The 9,020-nt window shown below is 36.7% G+C and overlaps 1 protein-coding gene across 1 annotated transcript in view; it reads left to right on the top strand.

The window, feature by feature from the left end:
- The window catches only part of LOC107556027 (zinc finger protein 618-like), a 52,140-nt gene that overhangs the window by 2,572 nt on the left and 40,548 nt on the right, over positions 1–9,020 (top strand). Inside the window, exon 2 of the mRNA XM_016238997.1 lies at positions 3,381–3,475. The gene's annotated coding sequence lies outside the window, so the exon portion shown is untranslated. The remainder of the gene's footprint in view (positions 1–3,380; positions 3,476–9,020) is intronic.

Genomic DNA, 9,020 nt, shown 5'->3' with positions numbered 1-9,020 from the left:
AGGTGTGTTTGATTAGGGTTGAAGCAAAACTCTGCAGGGCTGCGGCTCTCCAGGACTGACGTTCGCCACCCCTGCTTTAGAGTAAAGCGTGCAAATGCGTTGTGATCCAGCATTTTGTAGAGTATCACAACGCATTTGCACGCTTTACTCTAAAGTGTAAACAACGCTGATTACGGCGATTACGTTCATGCGCGCGCTTTCCCCCCTAATGTAAACAACGCCGGTTACGTTCATGCGTGCGCTTTCCCCCCTAACGTAAACAACGCCGATTACGTTCATGCGTGCGCTTTCCCCCCCTAACGTAAACAACGGCGATTACATTCATGCGCGCGCTTTCTCCCCTAACGTAAACGACGCCGATTACGTTCATGCGAGCGCTTTCTCCCCTTACGTAAACAACGCCGATTACGTTCATGCGCGCGCTTTCTCCCCTTACGTAAACAACGCCGATTACATTCATGCGCGTGCTTTCTCCCCTTACGTAAACAACGCCGATTACATTCATGCGCGCGCTTTCTCCCCTTACGTAAACAACGCCGATTACATTCATGCGCGTGCTTTCTCCCCTTACGTAAACAACGCCGATTACATTCATGCGCGTGCTTCCGATTACGTTCATGCTCGCGCTCCCCCCCCTAACGTAAACAACGCCGATTACGTTCATGCGCGTGCTTTCTCCCCTTACGTAAACAACGCCGATTACGTTCATGCGCGTCCTTTCTCCCCTTACGTAAACAACGCCGATTACATTCATGCGCACGCTTTCTCCCCTTACGTAAACAACGCCGATTACGTTCATGCGCGTCCTTTCTCCCCTTACGTAAACAACGCCGATTACATTCATGCGCACGCTTTCTCCCCTTACGTAAACAACGCCGATTACGTTCTTGGGTACTTTTCAAAATGGCAGAAGACGTAACTCGGGGGAGAAGAATTGTTAAATAAATTGTTATTTTTGTTGTCTTTGCGCACAAAAAGTATTCTCATATCTGAACCACTGATGTCACATGGACTGTATTAACGATGTCTTTGCTACGTTTCTGTCTGGGAACATTTCAGTTGCGTTGCTGTCTATGGGAGTGTCAGAGAGCTCTCAGATTAGTAAATAATAATAAAAATATCTTAATTTGTGTTCCGAAGATGAACGGAGGTCTTACGGGTTTGGAACGACATGAGGGTGAGTAATTAATGTCATAATTTTCATTTTGGGGCGAACTAACCCTTTAACTTGCTTTCTAGATGGACACCCATTTTTATATATGGAGATATAGTTTTATAAGTTCTCTTTATTTCTGAATTCTTACAAGTCACCTTTACTTGTACTGAATATACAAATGAGACAGATGTGTCCTTTTGTGATCTGGTGTTTTCTCATCATCTCTTTCTGTCATGTACTTAGGCCTGGGCGATAAAATGGTATCGATAATTATCGACGGTACACCTTCTTCGATAACGATATAAAAAATGTTCGATTAGTGCTATGAGTGACGCAGACAGCACACAGAACACATGCTGAATTGAGTGCTGTGCCTGCCTGTGACGAGGAGATTGTGAATAAAAAAAATGAATATTAGTCGAATTTAAAATAAACGTTTGCATCTGAATGTTAGGTGCGCGTCAGGGAGCGTCATCAGTGGCGCACAAGATGCGGTGATGATGATGTAAGTGACGTTGTTGCATTTGAATGTTTTGTTAGTCTAGCCCACGAGACGCGCCGCTGCTGTGTTATGCATTCAAAATATTAGAGATATATAGAAGCTCAATGCGTAGAAGATCTTGATTAGGTTAAAACCGAAACCAAGCCATTCACACAGAACGCATATTTAGCGCATTTTTTTTAGACTGACAAATATGACTGCTGCACTCACGTCTCACACAAGAGATGTAGCCATGCAAAGTTAAAACAGTTTAAACTTTTAGAAAACACGTCCCAAATTTGTGGAGGTTTATTCCTTTTCATTGCGTCTCTTATGTTTTTAAATGCAATCTGCGTGATGGCCGATTTGGCTCTTTGTATTAAGCAATGCATAAATACGTGATGCTGTTTTGTTCATAATTGTTTATGCAATTTACTAAATTACATTTGATTTATATGAGTTAATTTAGACGTAATGCACGTTTTTTTATAGACCGCTATTTCCATGCGTTGACAATTTAATGTGCTGCATTATTTTGCTCATTGCGCCCTCCTGTGGCCTCGGGAGACAAGACAAGCGTTTCCTTTAAACCTATTTAATCTGCATATAAAACATTAGAAATTAGATATTTGTTTAATTTTTATTGTGTGTTTGACTGTTAAGACAAACAAATTTTTTTTCGTTTGTCTCAATAAATTGGGTTAATTTAAAAAAGGTTATACAAAATGTCAATAATTATCAATACCGAACGATATGAAACATTATATCGTTGATAATTTTTTTAGCTATATCGCCCAGCCCTACATGTACTCATCCTCATGTTATTCCTGTATGACTAACTCTTTTTCTGTGGGGCACAAAACATGTTCCAAAACAACTTTGGACCCCATTGATTGTATGGACATAAAATTAGACATTTTTGTTCCACAAAAGATAGTTCATTATTATTTTATTTTTAGGTGAACTATCCCTTTAATGAACAATTGTCAAAAACTAAATATATTTTCAGTGGCCTCCAAAAGAGAAGGAAATGCTACTTGTGCATTTTTAGAATTTAATACAAGATTCATTCCAAATTCAGCCAAGTTCAGTACAAATTATATTATCGGCATAACGATTTAAGAAAAGTTGAATTGGAAAAGGTATATGAATTTCTTAGCATTTGCTATTTTCCCGTTTTCTTTAATTAAAGGATGGACTCCACAAGTTTTTGCAAATTCAGATTTTGTTGTAGCCTATTAGAAATCATAACTTTTTTTTTATGAAACTTAAAACGTTATTGCTAGCTAGGTTTACAAGAGGGAAAAAGTCCCATGTTTTCATCGTGCTCTCAGAACTTTGGAGCCACATCAATTCCAAAAGTGATATATATATTTTTTTCCTTTCAAATCTGAAAACACAGAGACTCTTTAAGAACGCAACATCACTACGCAGGTGTCAAAGCAGCAGATATACAACATTTTTAATGCTCTTTTTACGCTGTGGTTTTATTACGCGGCTGTTTTGGTCAGGATTTGCTCCTCAAACAAAAACCCACAGTCTGCCCTCCAACTGTTTCTAATCTAAGAATAGAATTTTCATGGAAATTTTCAGAAGCCGGCCTTTCCCCCTTTTGTGCAATAAATTTAGGGATTTTCCATGCAAGGCGTCCAGGGTCTGTAATTTTCCACTGCATTTCAGTATCAGAAGATGAAACTTGGAACAAGTGGCTAATTTTCAACCCACTGACCCTTTTGTTTTCAGATCGTACTCTTGTTTGGCTGAATTCAAGAAAAGCAGACAAGGAAGGAGAGGAAGTAGAATAGAGCAGTTGACTCCTGCGAGCTCTGCACCACAAGGTAAACTGCCTTCACTGAGGACGTTTTCATCTATGTTTCAAGCCAATGCAGGGTGGCCTTTCCATTTTACTTTAAGGAATAGTTTACCTAAATATAGAAATTGTTGTTTCAAAGCTGTATGATGCTATTTTTTTGCTGTTAAACACAAAAGAGTTTTTGAAGAATCTTCACTTAACTCTTTTCCAATACGACTTTGTGACTACAGCTTTGAAGCTGCAAAACGAACCGCCATAGAAGTATGGTTAAAGCCATCTGCACCACTTGTCTGTAATATCTGACTGTTCTGAAGCCGTATAGCTTTGTTTGACAAACGGACCCAAATTAAAGTCATTTTTCTTTTCCTGCTGCCGTTCTCAGATCTCATTCTTCATTCAAACTTTTAAAAAAAATTTTATTCTCAGTGCAGGTGAGATTTCATAACTTCGGTAGAGTGAAAGATTAACAGATTTTTTAATTACTTTTGAAATTACAAATGAAAAAACAGTTTATTCAAAATACAGAAAATGCAATTTATGCATGGGTCAAAGACGTTAAGATGCCCGCATCAAAATAAATTGACAAAAGTTGTTTTATGTCCATAGAAAGCACATTAAATGCAAGTAAAGTGTCTACATTTAAGGTTTCAAATAAGTTTTTGAAGAATAAAATGTCAAAATTAGTTTGAAATGATGTTTCATTGTCATTCAGTGTAACACTTTTATAGTTATGTAAAAATTCAAACAACATGCTTATTTTGACGTGTACATATTACAATATATAAAAGAATAAGTGAGCATATTCAATTTGATTGTGTTTTAAATGAGTAAAAAATTATTACTGACAAATTGGCAAAACCTAGGATAGTGGCACATTTAAAAAAAAAAAAAAAAAAAAATGAAAAATTAAAACAAATAATAATGACGTGTACATATTACAATATATAAAAGAATAAGTGAGCATATTCAATTTGATTGTGTTTTAAATGAGTAAAAAATTATTACTGACAAATTGGCAAAACCTAGGATAGTGGCACATTTAAAAAAAAAAAAAAAAAAAATGAAAAATTACAACTAATTAGTATTTGGGGTGAAAGTCTTTTAATATGTCATAAATTGATTTTTGTTGTAAATATGCCTGACAAGATTGTTTCACTGAATGACATTTTAGTGGGTCTCTTCTGTAAATCAGGGGAAAATGTATGATATTTATTTTTTGCTCAGAAAAAAAACAAAAATACAATTACATGAAACAGATTGTAATTTTTTTTTTGTGAAAAACAACAACTTAAAGTAGTATTGTTTTTATGCTTAAACACTTTTTCGTCTTTGACCCGCATACAGTTGATTGAGTACTTTTATTGTATATGTTTTTAGTTTCTGAATTAAAATTAATTTTTAATTTGCCCCCCACCCGAAAAAAGTTTTCTTATCTTAATGAAGAAAAACCTAATTAAATGAAAGTCTTACATTTTTGTTTCACATAATCTTTTATTATTATTATTTATTATGTTCCTCATTATATTTTTAAGAAAACAAAACAGTGAAGTTTTGTTAAAATATTAAAAATATTAATAGAAAAACTATTAGCAGCTGAAGTCGCCAATTAACGTGGGGGAAGAAAAAGACACTATTGCAAGAAATCTATTTAAGACTTGATAGCAGCATTTGCATAACTTTTTATCACCTCAGCATTTTGTAATGATGGACTTTCGGTGGCAAAGAATCAGGCCACTCAGATTTCATGCCGGGTTCAAGGTTGTTAAACTTTGCACAAATTTGCCACAATTTCTTTTGTGGAAATGTAGGAAAATAATGGTGACGTTTGCACATGCTTCAGAACATTGTGAATGTAAATATAGTCATAGAAAGAAAAACTGCAGACATGCATGAGTGTGTGTTAAGGTCAAATTGTTTTCTTAAAATTATAATATGATAATTTGTCCTTTTTATGACACTGCAAAGTTAATTCTGGTTGTAAATGTAGTGTGAATCAAAAATGTAATATTTATAAATAAATAACTCATGATATTGGTAAATGGTACTTGAAAAATATATTTAAAAAACATGCGGTGTTAATTTTGACAGCAAATTTTGATTTAGTTTTAGTCATAGTCTTTTGAATAAAATGCCATTTAGTTTTAGTCGTATTTTAGTCATCTTAATTGTTTTTAGTTTTAAGGCTTGTGCACACCGGGACGATTATCGCGTGCGATTACCGCCGATGTTTAACGCCTCGTGACTAAACAAAGGGCGCCGATGTGAGTGTGCACACCGACGCGCAAAACGCGAGGCGTAAAAGCGTCATTTAAAAAAAAAAAAAAATCCTCTGGCTCGTTTTTTTTTCGTTTGACGCGCCGCGTTAAAAACTGGCCGACCAATGAGATTGGCCCTTCTGTTCACATGCCTGGAGCTGCTGAAGTTACAGTAAAACACGACTTGGTCGCACTCAAGCACAAAACGTTCTTGCCGAGCACACATTGATACCCAACAATGAAGAGGAAGTAAGTAAACAAAGAAGATGCATCGAGGCAAGATGAATGTAGAGCTGCTGGTCTCATTGGCGTATGAACACAAAGGGCTTTATGACAAACACGACAGCAACTACAAAAATCTCGATAAGATGGAGTTGTTATGGAGAGGAATTGCAGATCAAATAGGATTCGATGTGTACCGGGGTATTTCTGTTTTTCATTAAGCGCCATCTAATGTCAGGGAGTGAATTTGCACGTTCGGTCGGCTCATCGGCAGCGAAAATCGCTTGGGTATGAACACAAAAGACGCGCAAATAAGTGCGCGCGATAATCGTTCCCGTGTGCACGAGGCTTTAGTCTACTAAATATCATACGATTTTAGTCGATTAAATCTACGGTAAATTTAGTCGGCTAAAATCTAATGGGTTTAGTTACAGAGCATTTATTAAGCATTTCTCTAAATTCTCCAAACTCATTATATAGGTTTGATATTAAATTTAGATTAATCTTAAGGGCTACTAAAGTTTTTCAGTCAAGAGCAGTGCGTGATTTTCTGTCTTTCTTTTGTTGCTTGATTAACATAAATGACTGACAATAGCAACTGAATTAGGCTGCTGTCTCTTTAAAACCGAATGCTCAGCTGTAATGGATGCAATGTACTGATACACGTTCTCCCTACTGTTTACGTTCACTTAAGACATAATCAACTGTGTTTACGTGAATACTCGTCAAAAAGGACAATTCGACATCATTTTGTGTGTAATTCTCCGTTCATGCGACGCGAAAGAGTATTCGTGTGCTGTGAGAAGGCCTGTCGCAATAATCAATATATCGACCTATCACGCAATATATGTACATGACCTCAATAATTTTTGGTGACGCAATATATCGCCCATTATATTTACTTAAAATTTAATGTCACCATGTTTTGTACATTTCACTTGCGCCTGTGTCTTTTGCAGCTTCTCATACATACCGTGGTGTAGTCATGATGTGCTAGTTCAAATTTAAAAAATGCTTCTACAAAAAAAGTTTAATCTGCAGATATGGCCTTGTTTAGGGATCTGTGCCTTTGTGCATACGGCCATCTGACTGCTGAGTAGTGATTGTGTTTTTCAGCAATAGTGTGCACCTTTAATTTACTGAGAAAAGAAGGTCAGGGAAAAATCTTTAGATGGAAAAAATCTCCATACAAGTTCTTTGTGCATCTTTCTTTTTTCTACTTGTTACTTTGCACTTTTTGTTAGAAAATGTTTATTTACTATTTATTCAAGTTTTTTAAGGTATCTAATATTTTGATGCTTAATTGCCATGATTTAAATATTCTTAAAAAGTGAAAGTTTGTTGTCAGTTGGAAGTGTGTAGGCCTTCTTGCATTATTATGCTGTTACATTATGATTACATATGATTACATATCCCACATATTGACATTTTTGAACGTTTTATGCGACGTGCAGCAAGTGTATTTTAGCTTATGTCCCGCATCTAACCTCCGAACCACGCAGCAGATTCGTTCTGAATGAATCTCTTCCCAAATCGTCCCTCCCTAACATTTTCGTCTCTTTTTTATTCGTTGACGAAAATGTCAATAGATTGCCGTCATAGTTTTTGTCATTCAAATAGAGTTTTATCATCTCGTTGACGTCGGTGAAAAAATGTCGTTGACAAATTATTCGTCAACAAAATTAACACTGATATGATGAAGTGTACAACATGACACTAAATAAATGTCGACAGTATATATTTTTGGTGAACTGCTGCTTGAAATTCTTCATAAAGTGTGGAAACTGAGCTCTAAAGTAACGCAGTTGCTGTGCAGTGCAGTGTTTTCTGTTCAATCCCTTAGAAACTCCATTAATGTCCTGCTTTTTTTCCCCAAAACCAATGAATACAAAATGACTCTGTGATATTGTGACCCTGTAGAATAATGCTTAGCCCAACTGCCTTTATTTCATTGTAGGATATGTAAATTTTGGCCTTATTTTTGATTCTGGTAATTATTAACGTTGCATCACTCTGGGAACCTAGATTTCATAATATACTATATCGACTCCATGATCATAGCAAACTCTCACTGCTAAAGCACCATACTTCAGAGCACTCGGAGATGACATTAGTACCAAATTAGGGTTGTGTGAATAATTCTTTTTTGATTGTTTAAGGGCATTCTGACGTTGTGTTTCGTCTGCTTTTATTTGGAAATGAAATGGCAATGTTAGAGATGGGTTGGATGAGTTATAATATTTATGTGTACATTATATAGAAGTTATATATATAAAATCAACCAAATTTAGAAAGCAATTTTTTTCTCCTGAAGAAAGACATAAATAGTGATGAAAGCAAAAATATTAAAGGGGTCATATGATGCAATTTCAAATGTTCCTTTCACTTTGGAGTGTTACAAGCTGTTTGTGCATAGATAAGATCCCTAAAGTTGCAAAGACTAAATTCTCAAACCTAAAGAGATATTCTTTATACAAGTTAAGACTTGTCCACACCCTCCTAAAACACCTCGTTTAGACACGGCCCCACATGTCTACGTCACTGTGTGGGAAGATTTGCATAACGCCGCCCAAATGTTCACGCAAAGAAAGAAGGCATAACTTTTATTCTCGCTGTAGTATTGTTGTTGCCGCCGCCGCCATGTCGTGAAGACGCTGTGTGTTTCGTTGTGAAAGCGAAACTACTTTGTTTGGTCTTCCAAAAGAGGACGATATCCGCTTCGTCATGCCTAGAGCTGATCCGTGCTGGTCGCTGAGGAAAAACTTCAACTTCACGCTGTGGATCGCCGGATCGGCTTTCACCGTGGATGAAGCGGAGTCCAGCCCGGGGTCGTCACATGTGGTTGCCGCAAGCCCGTCGGACGCTCCTTCGAGGAATACGCCAATCACTCTAGCCCGCCGTGTGTGACGCTGTGTTTTTGTTGTGAAAGCGAAACTACTTTGTTTGATCTTCCAAAAGAAGACACGACTAGAAATCAGTGGTTAAGTTGTATTTACAACACTGTTCCAGAACAGTTCAACCCAAATATTCAGATGTGTCCAGCGCATTTTATGGAGGACTGTTTCCTGATCCTGGGAGAGTAACGTTAGACTA

The sequence above is a fragment of the Sinocyclocheilus grahami genome, unplaced genomic scaffold (assembly GCF_001515645.1).
Source record: "Sinocyclocheilus grahami isolate Dianchi unplaced genomic scaffold, SAMN03320097.WGS_v1.1 scaffold553.1, whole genome shotgun sequence".
Lineage (NCBI taxonomy): Eukaryota > Metazoa > Chordata > Actinopteri > Cypriniformes > Cyprinidae > Sinocyclocheilus > Sinocyclocheilus grahami.
This window is presented reverse-complemented; position numbering and strand designations above follow the sequence as displayed.